This window comes from Mobula birostris, chromosome 1, assembly GCF_030028105.1.
Source record: "Mobula birostris isolate sMobBir1 chromosome 1, sMobBir1.hap1, whole genome shotgun sequence".
Lineage (NCBI taxonomy): Eukaryota > Metazoa > Chordata > Chondrichthyes > Myliobatiformes > Myliobatidae > Mobula > Mobula birostris.
The window spans coordinates 15,486,686-15,510,897 of record NC_092370.1 but is presented as its reverse complement, the minus strand read 5'-3'; the positions used below and the strand labels follow the sequence as shown (position 1 = coordinate 15,510,897).

The 24,212-nt window shown below is 45.4% G+C and overlaps 1 long non-coding RNA gene across 1 annotated transcript in view; it reads left to right on the top strand.

Moving 5' to 3' along the window:
- The window catches only part of LOC140193478 (uncharacterized), a 41,779-nt gene extending 18,376 nt beyond the window's left edge, over positions 1-23,403 (top strand). The window contains exons 2-4 of the long non-coding RNA XR_011884959.1: positions 1,857-2,007; positions 11,179-11,334; positions 22,828-23,403. This is a non-coding gene — a long non-coding RNA (uncharacterized lncRNA). The remainder of the gene's footprint in view (positions 1-1,856; positions 2,008-11,178; positions 11,335-22,827) is intronic.
- The last annotated feature ends 809 nt before the right edge of the window (positions 23,404-24,212 follow it).

Here is a 24,212-nt window from a genome sequence, read left to right as displayed (position 1 = left end):
ATGCCTCTTGTTATCTTGCACACATCTATCAAGTCAGATCCCATTCTCCTTTGTTCAAAGGTGGAAACTCCTAGCATGCTCAACCAGTGGAATTTAGAACTTAGAACTTTGGCCCACATTTTTGTGGCGACATTTTAACCTACCCTAAAATCAATCTAATCATTCCCTCCATTTTTCTGTCATCATTGTGCCTATCTAAGAGTTTATTAAATGTCCCTAAGGTACCTGCCTCTACCTGGCAGGGTGTTCCATAAACTCACCACTTTCTGTGTAATAAAAATTACCTTTGGAATAACACCCCCCCCCCACATACTTTTCTCCAATCACCTTAAAATTATGCCCTCTCAAATTAGCCATTTCTGCCCCGTGAAAAAGTCTCTGGCTGTTCATTTGATCTATGCCTCGTGTCATCTTGTACACCTCTATCAAGTCACTTCTAATCTTCTCATCAATGTTCAGGCAGATGGGCTTAGTTTGGATTGGCACCATAGCTGGACATGATCATTGCAGGGCCTAATACTGTGCTGTACTATTCTATGTTCTACATACAACTTTACAAACATTTTATACAGCTGTCACAGGACGTTCTCTTATGTCTGCTTCTTACGTATCAATGACGAAATGTACCATCATACCTAAACCAGATGTTTTTCATTGTTCCAAAAGAAGGATGTTAAATTCAGGATCATGTGCATGGTCTACAGAGAACTGTGATCCCCATTCTATTGAATATTGAATTGACTTTATTTCTTATGTCCTTCAGATACATGAGGAGTAAAAATTTTTACGTTACTTCTCCATCTAAATGTGCAATGTATAATCACAGTAATTTATAATAATTTATAATAAATAAACACTCAATGTAATATAGAGTACACTCAAGTCAGTGTGAGTTCATCAGTCTGATGGCCTGGTGGAAGAAGCTGTCCTGGAGCCTGTTGGTCCTGGCTTTTAATATGGTACTGCTTCCTGGATGGTAGCAGCTGGAATAGATTGTGTTTGGGAAGGCTTGAGTCCCCAGTGATCCTACACATCCTTTTTACACACCTGTCCTTGTAAATGTCCTGAATCATGGGAAGTTCACAACTACAGATGCGCTGGGCTGTCCGCACCACTCTCTGCAGGGTCCTGCGATTAAGGGAAATACAGTTCCCATACCAGGCCAGCCAGTCAGGATGCTCTCAATTGTGCCCCTGTAGAAAGATCGTAGGATCTGGGGGCCCATACCAAACTTCCTCAACCATCCGAGGTGAAAGAGGCACTGTTGTGCATTTTTCACCACACAACTGGTGTGTATGGGCCACGTGAGGTCCTCAGTGATGTGGATGCTGAGGAACTTGAAGCTGTTTACCCTCTCAACCCCAGATCCATTGATGTCAATAGGGGTTAGCCCATCTCCATTCCTCCTGTAATCCACAACCAGCTCCTTTGTTTTTGCAACATTGAGGGAGAGGTTGTTTTCTTGATACCACTGTGTCGGAGAGATGACTTCTTCCCTATAGGCCAACCTGGTTATTGTTTGAGATAAAGCCAATCAATGTAGTGTCGTTGGCAAATTTAATTAGTGGATTGGAGCTGTGGGTGGCGATACAGTCATGAGTATACAGGGAGTAAAGGAGGGGTTTCAGTACACAGCTCAGAGGGGCTCCTGTATTGAGAGTCAGAGGGGTGAAGGTGAGGGAGCCCACTCTTACAACCTGTTGGCCATCTGACAGGAAGTCCAGGATCCAGCTGCACAAGGCAGGATCAAGGCCGAGGTCTCTGAGCTCCTTGTCGAGCCTGAATGGAACTATGGTGTTGAATGCCGAACTGTAGTCCAAGAACAGCATTCTCACATAAGCATCCTTTTTCTCCAGATGTGTAAGGATGGTGTGCAGATCAGTGGCTATTGCGTCATCTGTCAATCGGTTGTGTCGATAGGAAAATTGTACGGGGTCCGACTTGGGTAGTAGAAAGCTGCAGATGTAATCCTCGACCAGCCTCTCAAAGCATTTGCTTATTATTGAGGTGAGTGCAACAGGATGCCTGTCGTTCAGGTATGTTACCTTGGTCTTTTTTGGTACAGGGACAATGGTGGATAATTTGAAGCAGGAGGGCACTTTACACTGGGAGAAGGAGAGATTACAAATGTCTGTAAACACACGTGCGCACATCCTGAGTACTCGCCCTGGGATGCCGTCCAGTCCCGCAGCCTTGCGACTGTCCACTCGTTGGAAACATCTGCGTACCTCAGCCTCGGAGATGACCAGCTTGCAGGTTGAAGCGATGGCTTTCCTCGGAGGCTCAGAGTTAGCGACATTGAACCGAGCGTAAAAGCGATTGAGCTCATCTGGGAGAGAGGCCACGATGTTGGCAGCACCACGATGTTTGGGTTTGAACCCTACAGCAGGCACTTCAGAGTACGGGAGGAGTCACCACCAACTTTGTCTCCACAACATCCTCCAAATCCATTGGGAGTATCAGGAAACCAAGGTCAGCATTCTCAACACTGCGATTTTAATTAGACTCATTCTACTACATATCATCCATATGCCTGATAACACACTCCCTGAGCATTCCCCGGAGAGATAACTGTTCGAAGAATGTTTTGTAAGCCTCCTTGAGAAATGTGACATACTTGTCAGCTCATTTGAGACACCAAACTGAAAAGGGAAAAAAATAGGAGCATCTGGAAAGACATGAAGCCCTTTGCATCTCCTTGACAGGAGCACTTGGAGCCCAAACAAAAACAGAGGAAAAAGCAATGATCTCCTTAACAGCACACCTATATACCCTGTGAAGAACCCCCATCCCATTTGTGGTAGAAAATGCAGCTTCCATTTCACCAGGAGTTTAAGGAGATTTTGAGGAGACTCTTGCATTTTTCTACCCGTGTACAGTAGAGAGCAGTTGGACTAGATGCATCACAGCCTGGTGGGAAGCCTCTAATGTACATCAACGAAAGAGGCTGCATAAAGATGTAGACTCTACCAGCTCTATCATGGGCACAATCTTCCTCACCATCGACACCATCTTCAAGAGATGATGCCTCAAAAAGGTACCATATATCATTAAAGATCTTCACCATGTGGGACATGTCTTCTTCTCATTCCTACCATCAGGGAGGAGATACAGGATCCTGAAGACACACACTCAATACTTTTGGAACAGTTTCTTCCCCTCCGCCATCAGATTTCTGCAAGGTCCATGAACCCATGAAAGTTACCTCATTATTCATCTGTTTTGCTTTGGATTTTTATGTCCTGTATTGCCAAGCAACAACAAATTCAGTGGCAATGCAAGATGGTGCATGTGAATCACAGCAAGGTGTTGTAGACTGCTTACAAAACTTCTAAGTATACTTCTTCTGAATTGCTCTTACTACAACCTGCAGCCGGTAATTTCCACTAAAGCAACGTAGGGCACTTGAGATACTGAAAGCTGCCATCACTAAACAAGAAACAGCCCACCCTGACACATTTCAAATCATAGTAGGGAACTTCAATCAGGCTTATTTGAAGAAATCTCTGCCCAGTTATCATCAACATATAACCTGCAGCACCAGGGGTCCCAACACACTCTATCACAGCTAGACAACAATAGGGAATGCCTACCATTCTATGACTAGAACACATTTCAGAAAATCTGATCACTTGGCTATCCTTCTCCTATCTGCATACAGACAGAGGCTAAAGAGCAAGGCCCTAGAGATAAGGACAACAAGGCGGTGGTTGCAGGAAGCAGAGGAGCGGCTACGAGATTACCTCAAATCAGTGAAATGGGCCATGTTCAAGGACCCATCAAAAGATCTGAATGAAAACACCATGGTTGTCACGGACTTCATAAGATCAGTTGTAGGCGAAAGTAGCCCCCGCCAAAACCATTGAGTCTTCCCCAACTACAAGCCCTGGATGAACTATGAGATCTGTAATCTACTGAGGGCCAGATCAGTGCTACTGTATTCAGGTCGGGCAATCAAGTAAGATACAAGAGGCCCAGGTACAATCTGCAAAAAGCCATCTCACATGTGAAGTGCGAATTCCAGACCAAACTTGAATCAGTGGAGGATGCTCGACAGTTGTGGAAGGGCTTGAATGCTATTACCTATAAAGTGAACCCAAGTGACGTAGGTGACAACAGGGCTTCACTCCCAAACGGACTCAATACCTTCTGTCCCCGCTTTGACCGTCAAATCATGGAATCCTTCATGAACTGCAATGGCCCCTGATAACCCCATGATTTCAGTTTCAGAGGCCAATGTGAGGGCTGCCTTCAGGAAGGTGAACACATGGAAAACATCTGACCTAGACGGGGTACCTGGACATGTATGGAAGACCTGTGCGGAAGTATTCACCGATATCTTTAAACTCTCACTTCAGCATTTTGAGGTACCCACCTGCTTCAAGCAGGGTTCAACTGTACCAGCACCTAAGAAGGATGTGGTAACCTTCCTCAATGACTATTGTCCAGTAGCACTTACATCCACAGTGATGAAGTACTTTGAGAGTTTGGTGAAGAAGCATGTGAACTCTTGCCTGAGAAGTAACCTGGATCTGCTCCAATTTGTCTACCAGCAGTAGACCTCTACTTCTTTAGAAGTTTGTGAAGATTCAGTTTAACATCTAAAACTTTGAAAAACTTCTATAAATATGTGGTACAGAGTATATTAACCAGCTGCATCAAAGCCTCTTACTCTACTGGGGGTATTCTATAGGCCCCCTGGTAGCAACAGAGATACAGAGGAGCAGATTGGGAGGCAGATTTTGGAAAGGTGCAAAAATAACAGGGTTGTTATCATGGGTGACTTTAACTTCCCTAATATTGATTGGCACCTGATTAGTTCCAAGGGTTTAGATGGGGCAGTGTTTGTTAAGTGTGTCCAGGATGGATTCCTGTCACAGTATGTGGACAGGCCGACCAGGGGGAATGCCATACTAGATCTAGTACTAGGTAATGAACCGGGTCAGGTCACAGATCTCTCAGTGGGTGAGCATCTGGGGGACAGTGACCACCGTTCCCTGGCCTTTATAATTATCATGGAAAAGGATAGAATCAAAGAGGACAGGAAAATTTTTAATTGGGGAAAGGCAAATTATGAGGCTATAAGGCTAGAACTTGCAGGTGTGAATTGGGATGATGTTTTTGCAGGGAAATGTACTATGGACATATGGTCGATGTTTAGAGATCTCTTGCGGGATGTAAGGGATAAATTTGTCCTGGTGAGGAAGATAAAGAATGGTAGGGTGAAGGAACCATGGGTGACAAGTGAGGTGGAAAATCTAGTCAGGTGGAAGAAGGCAGCATACATGAGGTTTAGGAAGCAAGGATCAGATGGGTCTATTGAGGAATATAGGGAAACAAGAAAGGAGCTTAAGAAGGGGCTGAGAAGAGCAAGAAGGGGGCATGAGAAGGCCTTGGCAAGTAGGGTAAAGGAAAACCCCAAGGCATTCTTCAATCATGTGAAGGAAAAAAGGATGACAGGAGTGAAGGTAGGACCGATTAGAGATAAAGGTGGGAAGATGTGCCTGGAGGTTGTGGAAGTGAGCGAGGTCCTCGATGAATACTTCTCTTCGGCATTCACCAATGAGAGGGAACTTGATGATGGTGAGGACAATATGAGTGAGGTTGATGTTCTGGAGCATGTTGATATTAAGGGAGAGGAGGTGTTGGAGTTGTTAAAATACATTAGGACAGATAAGTCCCCGGGGCCTGATGGAATATTCCCCAGGCTGCTCCACAAAGTGAGGGAAGAGATTGCTGAGTCTCTGGCTAGGATCTTTATGTCCTCGTTGTCCACGGGAATGGTACTGGAGGATTGGAGGGAGGCGAATGTTGTTCCCTTGTTCAAAAAAGGTAGTAGGGATAGTCCAGGTAATTATAGACCAGTGAGCCTTACGTCTGTGGTGGGAAAGCTGTTGGAAAAGATTCTTAGAGATAGGATCTATAGGCATTTAGAGAATCATGGTCTGATCAGGGACAGTCAGCATGGCTTTGTGAAGGGCAGATCGTGTCTAACAAGCCTGATAGAGTTCTTTGAGGAGGTGACCAGGCATATAGATGAGGGCAGTGCAGTGGATGTGATCTATATGGATTTTAGTAAGGCATTTGACAAGGTTCCACACGGTAGGCTTATTCAGAAAGTTAGAAGGCATGGAATCCAGGGAAGTTTGGCCAGGTGGATTCAGAATTGGCTTGCCTGCAGAAGGCAGAGGGTGGTGGTGGAGGGAATACATTCAGATTGGAGGATTGTGACTAGTGGTGTCCCACAAGGATCTGTTTTGGGACCTCTACTTTTCATGATTTTTATTAACGACCTGGATGTGGGGGTAGAAGGGTGGGTTGGCAAGTTTGCAGACGACACAAAGGTTGGTGGTGTTGTAGATGGTGTAGAGGATTGTCAAAGATTGCAGAGAGACATTGATAGGATGCAGAAGTGGGCTGAGAAGTGGCAGATGGAGTTCAACCCGGAGAAATGTGAGGTGGTACACTCTGGAAGGACAAACTCCAAGGCAGAGTACAAAGTAAATGGCAGGATACTTGGTAGTGTGGAGGAGCAGAGGGATCTGGGGGTACATGTCCCTCTGTTGAAAGTTGCCTCACAGGTGGATAGGGTAGTTAAGAAAGCTTATGGGGTGTTAGCTTTCATAAGTCGAGGGATAGAGTTTAAGAGTCACGATGTAATGATGCAGCTCTATAAAACTCTGGTTAGACCACACTTGGAGTACTGTGTCCAGTTCTGGTCACCTCACTGTAGGAAGGATGTGGAAGCTTTGAAAAGGGTACAGAGGAGATTTACCAGGATGCTGCCTGGTTTAGAAAGTATGCATTATGATCAGAGATTAAGGGAGCTAGGGCATTACTCTTTGGAGAGAAGGAGGATGAGAGGAGACATGATAGAGGTGTACAAGATAATAAGAGGAATAGATAGAGTGGATAGCCAGCACCTCTTCCCCAGGGCACCACTGCTCAATACAAGAGGACATGGCTTTAAGGTAAGGGGTGGGAAGTTTAAGGGGGATATTAGAGGAAGGTTTTTTACTCAGAGAGTGGCTGGTGCGTGGAATGCACTGCCTGAGTCAGTGGTGGAGGCAGATACACTAGTGAAGTTTAAGAGACTACTAGACAGGTATATGGAGGAATCTAAGGTGGGGGCTTATATGGGAGGCAGGATTTGAGGGTCGGCACAACATTGTGGGCCGAAGGGCCTGTATTGTGCTGTACTATTCTATGTCCTATGAAACACTATTGCCCTTGAATGAAAAATCCTTTAAAAAGTAATGGATAAGACTCAGTCCATCATGGGCAAAGCCCTCCCCACTGTTGAGCGAATCTACACGTAGTGCTGTTGCAGGAAAGAGACCATCAGGGACCCCACCACCCAGGTCATGCTTCTTTCTCGCTGCTGCCATCGGAAGAAGATACAGGAGCCTCAAGACTCACACCACCATACCACCAGGTTTAGGAATAGTGATTACCCCTCAACCATCAGGCTTTTGAAGCAGTGGGGATAACTTCACTCAACATCACTCGCCCCATCGCTGAACTGTTCCCACAACCTATGGACTCACTTTCAAGGACTCTTCATCTCACATTCTCAATTTATTGCTTATTTATTTATAACTTTTATTTCTTTTCTTTGTATTTGAACAGTTTGTTGTCTTTTGCACACTGGTTGTTTGCCTGTCCTTTTCATTGCTTCTATTGAACCTCAGGGGCGTATATTGTGACATATTCTGAACGTACTTTTATCATTCAGGTGGTGGGATGGAGATATTTTTCTACCAAAGGAGATGTAAGGCACTCCGTCACTCTGCTAGCCTGCAGGTCACTCTTGGTCAAGTTGCTTAGCCCCTCCCCTGATCAGGGTTACGTGAAGCCATGGGAGCAGGTGGTGGATGGTTGTATAAGCAGCTGGTGTATATCACAAGTCCCAGTTAAGTGACCACTGATGCCGAGTGGACAATCTCTGAAAAGTATTGATAACGGTTTCTAAAGACACTGCCCAGAAGGAAGCAACGGCAAGCCACTTCTGTAGAAAAGTTTGCCAAGAACAATCATGGTCATGGAAAGGCCATGATCATCCACATCATACGACAGGCACACAATGAGAGAATGAACCTTAATAATAAATTTACTTTGACCTTTGAACTTTGTGATAATATCCCTGATTGTGATTCAGCCATCTCAGCAGCAGCAGCAGAGCAGAAGATTCTGGAAGACCTGAACACCACCAGGGATGGAGGGCCTTCATTGCTGCCCTAAACGCCACTGGCGTAATGGGCAGTAAGAAGGAAAGAAAAAATTTGCTTTGCTTTCCATCTGAAGCAGGGGTTCGCAACCTTTCTTTATACGTCAAGGACTCCTACCATTAACTGAGGGGTCTGTGGACCCCAGTTTGGGAACCCCTGATCTAAAGAGATAAGTTAATCACAGTAGCACATTGAGATAGCACAGAGAAACAGAGCTTAGATTTCTGTGGAGGAATAGTAGTTCAGCAAACGGGCCTGTTTCTGTGATGTAGTACTCTATGACTCTATTAAGTCATGACCTAATTCACCTCGACAGAATGGGTGGACCTGGACAGTGGTTTCATGAGCTGTGAATTTGTTTCATTATCCAGCAGCCATTATCTCCTGCCTCTTGTCTGTGCTGTTGACACAGGAACTGGAACAGTGAACGGGCAAAGTATAAATGTAACACACACAGAATGTTGGAGGAACTCAGCAGGCAAGGCCATCATCAATGGTAAAGAGTTAACAGTCGATGTTTCGGGCCAAAATCCTTCATCAAGACCAGAAAAAGAGATGAGAGGCCAGAATGAGATGGTGGGGGTGGGGGTGGGGGGGGCGGAGGGAAGAAGAAGTTCAAGGCAATAGGTGATAGGTGAAACCGGGAGAGGGGGAGAGGCGAAATAAAGAACTGGGAAGATGATTGGTGAAACAGATAAAGGGCTGAAGAAGGGGGAATCTGATAGGAGAGAGCAGATGGCCATGGAAGAAAGGGAAAGAGGAGGGGAACCAGAGGGAGATGATGAACAGGTAAGGAGATAAAGTGAGAGAGGGAAATGGGAATGTGTAATGGTGAATGGTAATTAGCAGAAGTTCGAGAAATCGATGTTCATGTCAACAGGTTGGAGGCAACCCAGATGGAATATAAGGTGTTGTTCTTCCAGTCTGAGTGTGGTGTCATTATGGCGATAGAGGAGGCCATGGACTGACATGTCGGAATGGGAACGGGAAGTATAAATATAAATAACTTCCTTGTAGCCGTGAGCCTGTTGTGAACTGCTGTATAACACATTGTCTTAATCATCACTGATGATCTTATTATGAGATCATTCTAAACAAGAACTTTGTGTGCTGTTTACTTAACAAATACTGTCCCAAAATGGCATCCGATTCTGCCTCCAGGCAGCGGTGATGCAATAACGTTCAGCATGCAAGATTGCGCAGGAAGGTTAATCTTTGGGAGGATTTAGTGAATTAATTTGGGATACTTGAAGGCTGTATCACTGGCAAGCATCATTTTCTTCCCCTCTGCCACCAGATTTCTGAAAGATTCAGAAACCCATGAATGCTACCTCATGATTCTGGATTCTGCCTCCTTCACTTCCAGTGCTGATGAAGAGCTTCGACCTAAAATGTCTACCGTTTTAGATTAGATTATTAGATTATGAGGTCACACAGTCCTCTCTTATTGTCATTTAGTAATGCATGTATTAAGAAATGATACAATATTCCTCCGGTGTGATATCACAGAAACACAGGACAGACCAATATTGAAAACCTAACAAAAACCACATAATTATAACATATAGTTACAACAGTGCAACAATACCATAACTTGATGAAGAACAGGCCATGGTCACAGTAAAAAAGTTCAAAGTCTCTCGAAAGTCCCACATCTCACGCAGGCGGGAAAAGGAAGAAAACTCTCCCTGCCACGCCCGACCACAGTCCGACTCTGAGTCGTCCGAAAACTCCAAGCCTCCGATCAGCCCTCCGACATCGAGTACCAAGCACCGTCCCTGCCGAACGCTTCGACCCCAGCCTCGGTCGCCAGCAGCAAGCAAAGCTGGGGATTTTGGGGCCTTCCCTCCGGAGATTCTCGATCGCACAGTAACAATGGCAGTGAACCGGGTATTTCAGAAGTTTTCTCCAGATGTTCCTCTGCTTCTCACGTCTGTCTCCATCAAATCAGGATTGTGCACGGCATCCTACTTAAAAATACAATATCATTTCACCGGAGAGCTGCGCACTCTGCGTCGCGCTGCCATCTTCTCCTCCCGCCTGTTATTGCCTTCCATAGACATTGCCTGACCACCAACCCCTCCCCCCCCATCTACACAAAGCATTATTGCAGAAAGCAGCATCATTGGAGACCCCCACCACCCAGGTCAGGCTCTCTTCTCGCTGCTGCCATCAGAGAGAAGGTACAGGAGCCTCAGAAATTATACCACCAGGTTCAGGAACAGTTATTAACCCCCATCCATTTGGCTCCTGAACCAAAGGGGATAACTTCACTCACCTTCACTTTCCCCATCATTGAAATGCTCCCACAGCCTATAGGAATGAGACCGGGAAGGTGACAGAAGCTTATGCAGGGGAACGTTTTGTATCTGGTGACCACAATGCCATTAGCTTCAAAGTAAATATGCAAAATGATAGGTCTAGCCCACGGGTTGAGATTCTGAATCCCTATTTTGATGGTATCAGAAATGATCCGACAAGTGTGGATCAGGTTGGGACAGGCTGTTTTCTGGCAAAGGTGTACTTGGTAAGTGGGAGGCCATTAAAAGCAACATTTTGAGAGTGCTAACCTTGTGAGTGCCTGTCAGAATAAAAGGTAAAGATTACAAGTGTTAGGGAACCTTGGTTTTTAAGAGATATTGAGGTCCTGTTAAGAGTATAAAGGAGGTGCAAAGCAGATATAGGCAGGTAGGAACAAATGCGGTGCTTATGGAGTATAAGAAATGCAAGAGAACGTTTAAGAAAGAAATCAGAGCACTATAAGAAAGCATGACGTTGCTCCAGCAGACAAGGTGAAGGAGAATCCTAAGAGATTCTACAGGTATGTTAAAAGCAAAAGGATTGCAAGGAACAAAATTGGTCTTCTGGAAGATCAGAATTGTAATCAATGTGTGGAGCAAAAACAAATGAGGGAGATCTTAACTAATTTTTTGCATCTATATTTACTCAGGAGGCGGACACAGAAACTATAGGAATGTAACAAATCGACATCAGCTTCATGGACCCTGTACAGATTACAGAGGACAAGGTGTTTGCCACTCTGAGGTGAATCATAGCAGATAAATCCCTAGGGCCTAACAAGGTGTTCCCTCGGACCCTACAGGAGGTAAGTGCAGAAATTGCCGGGGTCCTAGCAGAGATATTTAAATCCTAAGCGACGGGAGAGGTACCAGAGGATTGGAGGATAGCCAATGTTGTTCTGTTGTTTAAGAAAGAGAGTAAACATAAACCAGGAAATTTTAGGTGGATGAATCTGACATCAGTTGTGGGAAAGTTATTAGAAGGTATCCTAAGGGACTGGTTATATAGGTATTTGGGTAGACATGGACTGTTCAAAGATAGTCAGCATGGTTTCGTGCGTGGTAGGTCATGTCTAACCAATCTTATAGATTTTTTCAAGGAAGTTACCAGGAAAGTGGATAAAGGCAAGTTAGTGGATGTTGTCTACGTGGACATTTGACAAGGTCTCACATGAGAGGCTGGTCAAGAAGGTTCAGTTGCTTGGCATTCAGAATGATGTAGTCAATTGGATTAGACATTGGCTTTGTGGGAGAAGCCAAAGAGTTGTCGCAGATGGCTGCCTGTCTGACTGTGACTAGTGGTGTGCCGTAGGCATCGGTGCTGGGTCCGTTTGTTGTTTGTCATCTATATTGACGAATTTGACGATAATGTGGTTAACTAGATCAGCAAATTTGTGGATGACGCTAAGACTGGGGGTGTAGTGGACAGTGAGGAAGCCTATCATGGCTTGCAGAAGGATCTGGATCAGCTGGAAAAATAGGTTGAAAAGTGGTCAATGGAATTTAATGCAGATATGTGCAAGGTGTTCCACTTCGGTAGAACCAACCAGAGTGGGTCTTACACAGTGGGGCTCTGAGGAGAGTGGTACAACAAAGGGATCTTTTGTTGAAAGTGGTGTCACAGGTAAATAGGGTTGTGTGACAAGAATACACATAGATTAAGATGTAGCTGTCCTGGGCTGGCACCAGTGGGATCAGCAGTTGGTCTGCCACCTATCTTCAGGAGAGAGAGAGATAAGGAGAACAATGGAGCAGCATTTGGAGATGTCAATGAAGGGAAGGAGAGCTGTCAAGAGCGGCTCCCCCTTTGAACCCTGAACTGTTTGAAGTGATGGACAGGCGATACCCCAGCAGGGGGATAAAAAGGGACAGGTTCGCTAAGGCAGGACACACACGACACTCGAGGTAATGAGACCCTGGAAGCGGTGCGTCTCTCACAAGTCGGTGGGAAGTACCGGGCCATAGACGCACAGGGTGGAAAGGCACGATCGGCGAGAACCTGGTGTGTGTCCACCCTTGCCTGGGTGCCAGGTTCAGCGCAGGGAAACGATCGTATCTGGAAACGGAGGGGTCACGGTCGGTAACCTCAGATGACATCACAAAGGACTCGCCCGAAAGCTGACTGCGAAGGTCTGTCTGGAAACCTTGAATATTCATTCGTTTTGCTCTCTCTCTCCTTTCCCCCACTGTCCATCGCCATGGCAACGATTACTGCGAACTGAACTGAACTTTGCGTCACTTTGAAACTGGTCATTTACCCCTAGACAACGATAGAGCTTGATTGATCCTGTTATCTTAAGTCTGTGTACATGTATGTTTATCATTGCTGAACTGTTGCATTTATTATCCTTTTGATTAGAGTACTGTGTTGCTTGTTTCTTTAATAAAACTTTCTTAGTTCTAGTAATCCAGACTCCAACTGAGTGATCCATTTCTGCTGGTTTGGCAACCCAGTTACGGGGTACGTAACATAAGTGGGGTTCTCGTCCGCGATTTTGAACGCTAAATTTGGGACGGAGTAAATTGATTGGGTCAAAATTCCCAAAAGAAAGAAAAGACAAACAGCAGAAATGGAGGCTGAGGAAATTATAAAGGCGCCGACCTTGGAGGCATTAGAGGATGCCAGGAAATCGGAATCGGTAGCTGTGGCCAAACGGTTGAATCTTGGTAAGGGGAAGTCGACACTGAGGAGAGAGGAGATACACAGAGCTATCATAGAGCACTATGTATCTAAAGGTGTGTTTCCCCAAGGCGAGCTGGAGGTGGTGTCTATTGAAAAACCTGCCGGAGACGCGGTACAGGTGCAGCTTGAAAAACTGAGACTCGAGCACAAGTTCCAGGTACGGCAGTTGGAGCGAGAAGAGAAAGAGAGGGACAGACAGTTGGAGCGAGAAGAGAAGGAGGGAGAGTTAGAAAGGCAAGGGAGAGAGAGAGAGAGAGAGAGACAGCTGGAGCGAGAGGAGAAACAGAGGGAAAGGGAATTCGAGCTGGAGAAGTTAAGGATAAGGGCAGAGCAGGGACCGGTGCCGAACCAAGGTGGAGGGTTCCGGGCGACCCAGGAGGTTAGGCTGGTTCCCCCATTTGACGATACCGACGTGGATCGGTACTTTCTCCATTTCGAAAAAGTGGCTACAAGTCAGGACTGACCGAGGGATAAGTGGGTTGTTTTGCTTCAGAGTGTACTGAAAGGGAAAGCCCAACAAGCTTACTCAGCTTTGTCCGCGGAAGATGCCCAGAGGTATGAGGTGGTGAAAGAGTCCATCCTCAGGATTTATGAGTTGGTCCCGGAGGCATACCGGCAGAGGTTCCGGAATGTGAGGAAGCAGTGGGACCGCACGTATTTAGAGTTTGCCCGTGAGATGCAGAAATATTGTGAGCGTTGGTGCGCCTCGAAGGGGGTAGAGGGGGATTATGACAAACTGCTACAGCTGATCCTGATTGAGCAGTTTAAAGGTTGTGTCCCTGAGGGTATGAGACCCTACCTAGATGAGAAAGAGGCAGCCACGTTAGCCGCAACTGCTAAGTTAGCGGATGAGTATGCGTTGACGCATAAAATGAAGTTTACCCCGAGTAAAGGCTACCAGAAGAGTAGTCAGGACGGCGGGGAGAGTCCGCCAGAAAAGTCAGAAAGTAAGCCGGGGACTAGTGAGAAGGATAAGGTAGACCGGGAGCAGTCTGGTAGGAAGTCTCCTGGGGTCGTCTGTTATAATTGCGGGAAAGTCGGACACTTTGCGTCCAGGTGCTTTGCCCCAAAGAAGGAGACGGGAAAAGGAAAAACGGCGATTTTGACTGGCTGTATTGAGCTGGTAAACGAACCGCTAGGGAAGGACAGGTCTGCCAAAGTTCAGGAAGGGCGCGAGAAGTTTATCTCGGCTGGATTGGTGTCAGTGAAGGAGGGGTTAAAACCAGTTCCAGTGCAGATCTGGAGAGACACGGGAGCGTGTCAGTCACTAATACTGACGAGTGTATTTGAGTTTAGCTCAGAGACCCAGACTGGGGAGGTCAAGGTCAAAGGTATTGGAGAAGGGACAGAGTCAGTCCCTTTGCACCAGGTGCACTTACAAAGCAACCTGATCTCCGGACTAGTCACGATTGGAGTGAGGTCCGAATTACCAATGAGAGGCGTGGAAGTCTTGCTTGGTAATGACCTCGCTGGGGGAATCGTGTTCGAAGCAGTGAGATTGACAGGTCAGCCTGCCAGCATTGAGGCCCCGCCCATGGACTCACAGGTTCATCACGGGACCGCGGTAGTAAATTTAGCTGAGACGTTTTTGCCAGCCTTGTACAATAAGGGGGTAGAAAGTGAAAAGAAGGAGTGTAGTGAGACAAGAGGTAGTGAGGGAGCTGGGATGGACGTAGCAGTAGCTAGGAAAGAATTTGTGCAGACGCAGGAGCGAGACGAGGGGCTGATGGTTTTGGCAGAGACAGCTCTCTCTGACACAGACTTAACAAGGCAACTAGTAGGCTATTGTGTGGAGGAGGAAGTGCTAAGGAAGAAAGGGAAACCCAGTACTGTACCCACAGATGAGGAATGGGGGGTGGTGCAAAAGAGTTATGGGGATGAGGTTTTTACCGTGGCCCACAAGGTACCCCCCGGTGGACATTTTGTGGTGCTGGAGAAAACAGTTGGTGGAATCATGAAAAAGGTTTACCGGCTGCATCGAAGGAAGGATGTTATTGATTATGGCCGACGCGAACTGAGACGGTCACAGGCTTTTGATATGCTAACAAACCTAGTCGGTGTTAGTGCGGAAATCAATGAAGCTAGGGTCCCCCTGATAAGAGAAAAAAACCATTTTGAAAAGATGAGTATGGTATCGACCAGGTGGGAGAAGGCTATTGTTTTGGCCAGCTTTGCTGATAAGGTCTCTCCCTTAATCCCCGAACAAAGCGACTCTTTAGGAGAAGTAATTAAACGACTCGCACATGTGTGTTTGATTGTCCCGAGGCGATGCAAAGAACTGGGACGTTGGGTGGTGTCTGTTATACTAGGTCTGCCTAGCGAGCACCTTCCATATAGATGAGTAATTCAGTGACTAAAGGGCTGACGAACACAGAGGTGTGTATTGGTGATGTAATACGGCTGTCTGAAGCCAGCTTCATAGTGAACCTTGAAAAAAATGAGTTCAGCCACACGAAGGTCACTTACCTGGGAATTGTGGTGACACAGGGGCAGCTGGCAGCGATGCAAGCTACAGTGCAGGCTATCGCTGACCTCCCAACCCCGACAGACAAGACGGCCCTCAGAAGGCTCTTGGAGATGGTGGGGTACTGTAAGAAGTTTTGCAATAACTCTGCGGTCACTACCCCTCCCCCTCCTACTAAGCCCTTGCGAGAGAAAACTAAGTCGGAATGGGACGACCCTTGTTATTGTGGTCCGGGACCGAAACCAAATGAGAGGTTACGTTGATCGCAATTCATCAGTGTTTTTGGCCACTATGAAGTTTGCTAAATTGGAGCCTGGTCTAAGGGATTATTAATAACACATATAAAAGGAATGGAAAATGTGATTGCTGACTGTCTGTCAAGGTGTTGACAACTTCAAATTTGCTGTATTAGCCAAATAGCTGATAAAGATGTATATTTGTGTGTATCAAATGATGTATTCATGTTTGTAATTTTTACCCCCGGTAAAAATCCTTAAAGGGGGGGAAGTGTGACAAGAATACACATAGATTAAGATGTAGCTGTCCTGTGCTGACACCAGTGGGATCAGCAGTTGGTCTGCCACCTGTCTTCAGGAGAGAGAGAGATAAGGAAAACAATGGAGAAGCACTTGGAGATGTGTAATGAAGGGACGGGAGAGAGAATAGAAGAAGGAGAGAGCTGTCAAGAGCGGCCCCCCCTTTGAACCCTGAACTGTTTGAAGTGATGGACAGGCGATACCCCAGCAGGGGGATAAAAAGGGACAGGTTCGCTAAGGCAGGACACACACGACACCCGAGGTAACAGGACCCTGGAAGCGGTGCGTCTCTCACAAGTCGGTGGGAAGTACCGGGCCATAGATGCACAGGGTGGAAAGGCACGATCGGCAGGAACCTGGTGTGTGTCCACCCTTGCCTGGGTGCCAGGTTCAGCGCAGGGAAACGATCGTATCTGGAAACGGAGGGGTCACGGTCGGTGACTTCAGATGACATCACAAAGGACTCGCCCGAAAGCTGACTGCGAAGGTCTGTCTGGAAACCTTGAATATTCATTCGTTTTGCTCTCTCTCTCCTTCCCCCCACTGTCCATCGCCACGGCAGCGATTACTGCGAACTGAACTGAACTAAATTGAACTGAACTTTGCGTCACTTTGAAACTGGTCATTTACCCCTAGACAACGATAGTGCTTGATTAATCCTGTTATCTTAATTCTGTGTACATGTGTGTTTATCATTGCTGAACTGTTGCATTTATTATCCTTTTGATTAGAGTACTGTGTTGCTTGTTTCTTTAATAAAACTTTCTTAGTTCTAGTAATCCAGACTCCAACTGAGTGATCCATTTCTGCTGGTTTGGCAACCCAGTTACGGGGTATGTAACAGTTGTAAAGAAAGCTCTTTGCACATTGGCCTTCATAAATCAAAATATTGAGTATAGGTGATGGGATGTTATGTTGGATTTGTATAAGATGTTGGTGAGGCCTAATTTGGAGTATTGTGTGCAGATTTGGTCATCTACCTACCGGAAAGATATAAATAAGGTTGAAAGAGTGCAGAGAAAATATCCAAGGATGTTGTCGAGTCTGGAGGACCTGAGTTATTAGGAAAGATTGAAAAGGTTAATCTCTTCCTAACATGAAAGATTAGGAGGAGATTTGAGAGGTATACAAAGTGATGAGGGATAGAGAAGGGGGTAAATGCAAGCAGGCTTTTTCCACTGAGGCTAGTGGGACTGCAACCAGAGGTCATAGGTTAAAGATGAAAGCTAGAAAGTTTAAGGGGAGCATGAGGGGAAACTGCTTCACTCAGAGGTTTGTGAGAGTGTGGAATGAGCTGCCAGCACAAGAGGTGCATGCAAGCTCAATTGCAACATTTAAGCCAAGTTTGGATAGGTCCATGGTTAGTAGAGTATGGAGGGCTATGGTCCTGGTGCAGGTCAATGGGAGTAGGCAGCTGAAATGGTTTTGGCATGGACTAGATGGGCAGAAGGGCCTGTTTCTGTGCTGTACTTCTCTATGTCTCTATTTGTGTGTGTTCTGAAACTTACAGCAACTTTTATGTCTTGCTCTGCTCTGCTGCCTCACAGTAATAAATTTCATCGCATATACCAGTGATAATAAACCTGATTCCGATTTCAATGTATCATTTTTAGTACGTAAGAGTTTTCAGGAAGTAATGCAGGAAGCATTAGTAATGGCACCAGGCCATGGCTTGCCACAATGTTCGAAATGTCCTGTCATTTGTCTCACCAAATCCAATAAAAGTCCATTCTCTCTGCTCAAATCCCATCGCAATTGATGGTGTTCAGTCAGTTTGCAGGATTTACGACCTTGTTTGGTCACAGCTACTTAAACCCAAAAATAATGGAGAGGATGATTTGGTAATGATGTGGTTCATGGCCAGCACACTACTATCAGCTCCAGAGGTCAATAAAACTTAAATTAAAGTGGTGGAACTTTACCTAGCAATCTGGAACTGGTGCTCAGAGTGTTTTAAATCTTCAATTTTTTATCAGTTTATTCACATGTAGAGCTTTGTTAGTGCCTGAAATCAATTGCTGTAAAAGAAATACATCCATGGAAACAAGGGCTGAAAAATGGCAGCTGGAATTTAGAGCAGACAAGTCTGAGGTGTTGTACTTTGGATGGACAAACCAGAGTAGGCCCTACACAGTGAATGATTGGGCACTGAGGAGTGAGGCAGAGCATAGAGATCTGGGACTACAGATCCATAATTCTTTGAAAGTGGTGTCACAAGTAAATTGGAAAGAGAAAGAGAAATTTTGGCACATTGACATTCATAAATCAAAGTATTGAATTGGAATGTTATGTTGAAGTTGCATAAGATGTTGATGAGGTCTAATTTAGAGTACTTTGCGCAGTCCTGGTCTCCTATCTGCAGGGTAAGATACCAACCAGATCGATAGAGTGCAACAAAAGTTTACAAGGATGTTGCTGTCACAACCACGGATTCGGCAGCGCAGTAGATACGGCAATTGCGCACGTGAATGTGCATGTGTCAGCTAATCATTATTTGACTGTGATAGTATTTAACTCCATTCATTCCGTTGTAGTATTTGTCAAGACTTGGACAGAGTTCAGCAACACTTCACTGCTTGTTTGCATTCGGCCTCGCTTGAGAAATTGGACTGTCGAGTCAACTGACTCTGAAGGCTAGTGGTATTCATTTAATATTTATTTGTTCTTTTCAGCCGTAGTGTAGGCTTCATTTTCCATATGAGAGTTTTCGTTAATGGCCCTGTTTGGCCTAGCATTTATTGTTTTCTTTCCCCTTTAACACTGTTCGCATTAAAGTCCATGAACTATCAATGCACTTCAGAGTCTCTCTGTCTCAACACTTGGGCCATATCCGAACTTGGTGACAACAAGTCTCAACCACATAAAGATGGACCCAGCAGAGAGAGAGCAGCTGACCTTGGCCATGAGATTCATTGGTCAGAGTCATTCGTTAAGGCAACAATGTTCTGTTGGAATTCTTATGTATAAACTCTCGTTTCTGTCTTCACCATGACAGAAGGATCTTGCCAGGTAATGGACGCAGCAAAGTTTGAACAGCGACGTTTTGACATTGGTGGCTTGAGGAGAGGGTACTTTCTATTCTCAGTGCATGTCCTGACTTTACATTCCGAGAGTCCTGAGTCTACATACCGAGCTTCTCTAGTCTACGTTGAGTTTCTCTGGTATCTATTCAAAGCTTTTCAAGTCACAAGTACCCAGGTTCCCCGCTTTGTGGTCCCGTGACTCAGGTGTGCATGACAAATGAGCACTTCAAACGAGCTTATCAATTGATTCAACAAATCATCATTCAAGTCAATGGTGTAAATTCTGGAAGAGCCGTACTCCAAAAGTTGATTCCTGGCTGGAGTGTGCACATACGCAAGTAAAGTAACCCTATCAATAGTATTTTTAACTTCTTGATGAAAGTCATGGTACAGACTGGGAAAATTGAACTTTCATGCAGCAAATTAAACAGATCTACAGAGAACCAGCTAGCTTAGCTATGAAAGGAAGCTGTCTATGCTGTCTTGATCTGTAAAATTGAGAGTATATCCTAATTGCCCCTGGAAAAAATTGTGAAAGATAAACACTGTGAGCAAGATTTGGAAAGGTTCTTTCTCTAGGTTTTTCAAGTTTCATGTTTTCGAGGTTTCCCAAGGACTTTTCTCTATATACCCAAGGTTTTTGTTTTTCCAATTGTTTCCAAGACTTATTCAATGTGCTTAGGGTTTCTCAATGTCCTCCCCACCTTGAGGACTCCCCAGCCTCCCTCTTGGCCCTACCTGAGGTTTCTTGATCTCAGTGTGTTGGGGTTCCCAGGTCTCTCAGTCTCTCTGGATCCCCGAGTCTCCCTGCCTCTCGAGTTCCCCAGGTCTCCCGAGTCATTCCTGTATCTCACGTTTTCAGGTCTTCCTGGGCCATCAGGTGCCAGCTATAGGGAAGGGGTCCTGTAGTGACTTCTTCAGGCCTGCTTGCGCAGGGCATCAGAGAGCATAGAGCACCTGAATTGGTTAATAGTTGCTCAACAACAGTTATTAATGGCTTAAGAGTTCCTTGTGTTTTTCTCGAGCTACTAGCTCTTTGTAATGCAGTTTCCCGGTGCTTTCTGTTTAAATTTAAGTTTATTTTGATAGGCTCAGGGATTCTGTGTTAATTTTTATTGTTGAAGCAGATGCCTGATTAACTCCAATTGGAGGGTCCTCATTTTGAGAATGATCCGTCTCACGGTGTCACTTGGTCGAGGTACCTCTGTAAAAACTCTTGTCTGTCTCTACGTGGAAGCCTTTGGCTCCAATATTGGCAGTGCACACCATGGCACTTATCTACCAGCATCACTCATCCGGGACTGCCAGTGGACGCAGGTCTGTGGCGCCTCAGGGGCTGCACCTAGAGAGGGGGCCCTGCCACAACCACGGATTCGGCAGCGCAGTAGATACGGCAATTGCGCTCATGAATATGCATGTGTCAGCTAATTATTATTTCATTGTGATAATATTTAACTCCATTCATTCCATTGTAGCATTTGTCAAGACTTGGACAAAGCACAGCAACGCTTTGCTGCCTGTTTGCATTTGGCCCTGCCTGAGAAATTGGACTGTCGAGTCAACTGACTCTGAAGACTAGCGGTATTCGTTTAATAGTTAGTTGTCCTTTTCATCTGCAGTGCAGGCTTCGTTTTCCATTTGAGAGTTTTCGTTAACGGCCCTGTTTGGCCTAGTGTTTATTGTTTTATTTCCCCTTTAACACTGTTCGCATTGAAGTCTGTGAACTATTGGCCCATTTCAGTGTCTCTTGCTCTGCACTTGGGCCATATCCGAATCTGGTGAAAGTTGCCAGGACTTGAGGACCTGAGCTCTAGGGAATATTGAATAGGTTTATTCTCTGGAACATAGGAGAATGAGGGGAGATGTGAGAGAGGTATATAAAACATTGAAGGGAGTAGGTAGGGTAAATGCAAGCAAGCTTCTTCCTCTGATGGATGGAGGGCTAAGGTCCATGTGCAGGTTGATGGGACTGGGCAGAATAACAGTCTGGCATGGACTGGATGGGCAGAAGGTCCTATCCTGGTGTTGTAGTGCTCTTTGACTCTGTAACTCTGATTTTCAGTGCCCTTGCCCATTTCTACGAGCAATGAGGAGGAATGCCTTGCAATGTCCTGTCCTCTTGTCCTGTTGATTTTAGACAACCTAGTCGAGGTACTGGTTGTAGAAGGCATAGGCTGAATAATCTCACCGTTTTACCCCACAGAAAAGATACAGAGACAGATGTCATCTAAACAATGGTGCATGTGCAGTCAGTGCATCAGAACACAGTGGTCACCACGCCAAAAATCAGGAGTTCCTCTTCACAGCACCTCTCCACTAGTAATGCAACTGACCACCACTGTCCTTCCAGCCAGGGCCTGCAGTGGCAGCCAAGGAGCTGAGTGGGACCCATGTTCTGCCTCGAACCTTATTAAATACAGCATGTCCTGGGTGTCAAGATTTCTGAGGACCTAACCTGGTTCCAACATATCGATACAGTTATAAAGAAGGGAAGACAGCAACTATACTTCATTAGGAGTTTGAAGAGATTTGGTCTGTTAACAAATACACACAAAACCTTCTATAGATGTACAGTGGAGATCATTCTGACAGGCTGCATCACTGTCTTGTATGGGGGATCAGGGAGTGCTACTGCACAGGACTGAAATAAGCTGCAGAGGGTTGTAAATTTAGTCAGCTCCATTTTGGGTACTAGCCTACAAAGTACCCAGGAAATCTTCAAGGAGCGGTGTCTTAGAAAGGCAGCGTACATTATTAAGGACCTCCAGCACCCAGGATATGCCCTTCTCTCACTGTTACCATCGGGTAGGAGATATAGAAGCCTGAAGGCACACACTCAGCGATTCAGGAACAGCTTCCGATTCCTAAATGGACATTGAACCTTTAGACAATACCTCACTTCGTTAATATATATTATCTCTGATTCTTGCATGATTTTCAATCTATTCAATATTTACTTTTTTTTCTTCTATATTATGTATTGCATTGAACTGCTGCTGCTAAGTTAACAAATTTCACGACACATGCTGGGATAATAAACCTGATTCTGATTCTCCCACATAGCAGAGAGAAGCCCAACAGCATCCTCCGGTCTACTGACCTCTTGAAGACATAGCACAGACTCTTAGATGCTGCCAAGGGCACACGAAGCACAAAAGGTCAGACATAGAAGGATAATGAAATGCTAGGCTATATTACCAGGGGTATGGTGTATAAAACTAGCAAGTAATTGATGCAGCTTCATGGGGTGTGACCACATTTGGAGTGCCATCTAGGCCATGCTTTCTTCTCGCTACTACCACTGGGTGCAGGTACAGGAGCCTTACCGGGATCCCACACCACCAGGTTCAGGAGCAGTTATTGCCCTTCAACCATCGGACCTCCCTCTCAGCAAGGCTAATTTCACTCACCTCAACTCTGAACTGGTTCTACGAACTATGGACTTGGCTTCAAGGTCTCTACAACTCATATTCTCAGTGTTACTTATTTACGTTTTTTACTCGCACAGCCTGTCTTCTTGCTTGCATGTTGGTTGTTTGTCAGTCATTGTTTATGTATAGTTTTCATAAATTCTGTTGTGTTTATTTTTACAGTAAATGCCCGCAAGAAAATGAATCTCAGGGTTGTTCGGAGGGAGGAGAAGATGGCGGCACGACGCAGCGCGCGCGGCCGTTCCGAATGAATATCGATTACGTGTAACTAGGGGCCGTGCACAATCCGGATTTGATGGAGACAGCCGTGAGAAGCGCAGAGGAACATCTGGAGTAACTTCTGAAATGCCTGCTTCGCTGCCGCTGCTACTATGCGATCAAGAATCTCCGGAGGGGAAGGCCCCAAATCCTCGGCTTTGCGTATCGCCTGTTGCCGGGGCCGGGGTCGAAGTGCTTGGCAGAAATGGTGCTCGGTGCTCAGTGTCGAAGAGGTGGGTCGGAGGGTCGGAGGCTCGGAGTTTTTCAGACGGACTCGGAGTTGGACTGTGGTCGGATGCTGCCGGGATGCTGCATCGGCAAGTTGGCGGCGCTGGAGGTTCACCGTCTGCGTGAGATGATGGGACTTTCGAGAGATTTTGAGACTTTTACTGTGCCATGGTCTGTTCTTATCAAATTACGGTATTGCTTTGCACTGTTGTAACTATATGTTATAGTTATGTGGTTTTTGTTAGTTTTTAAGTTGGTTTGTCATGTGTTTTCGTGATATCATTCTGGAAAAACATTTTATCATTTCTTACTCCATGCATTACTAAATGACAATAAAAGGGGACTGCGTGTCCTCATAATCATAAATACATAAATAAATATATGGTGATATATACGTACTTTGATAATAAATTGACTTTGAATTTGACTTTTATTTCCATTTTTTCATTAAGGATGACTTTGCTCTGGACATAATGTGGGGAAGGTTGACCGAGTCGCTTCCTGGTATATACGGGTGAATATATGAAGAAAAGCTTAGCAGATTGGATCTGGTCACATTGGAGTATTGTAGGAAGAACAAAAGAATTGGGATAAGATCTTAAAGCTAAGAATTGAGCTTTAAGATTCTCTGAAGGAATGGCAGGGTGGATGCTGAGAGGCTGTTCTTTCAGTTTGGGTTTTTCGAACTGATGGCTTCTGTTTTAGAATAATGGCTCTCCCATTTAGGACAGATAAGCAGGAACTTTTCTCAATTCTGAATTTCTAGAAAACTCTCTGTTAGTGAGTTGTGGAGTTGAAATCACTGAAAATATTCAAGACTTTAAACATTTAAACTAAAGGGAGTTGAGCTATAGGGAGAGAATGGGAAGGTGCATTTTAAAATTATTTAACGAGACAGCATTGAGTAGGCCCTTCCTGACTTTTAAGCCACACCAAACCAGCAACCTACCCCGTACGGCTTTGGACAGTGGGAGGAAACCAGAGGACCTGGAGAAAATGTTGCATTCCCTGGGAAGGACAAACAGAGGCTCCTTAATCGAACTCGAAACCCTGGATGCCAA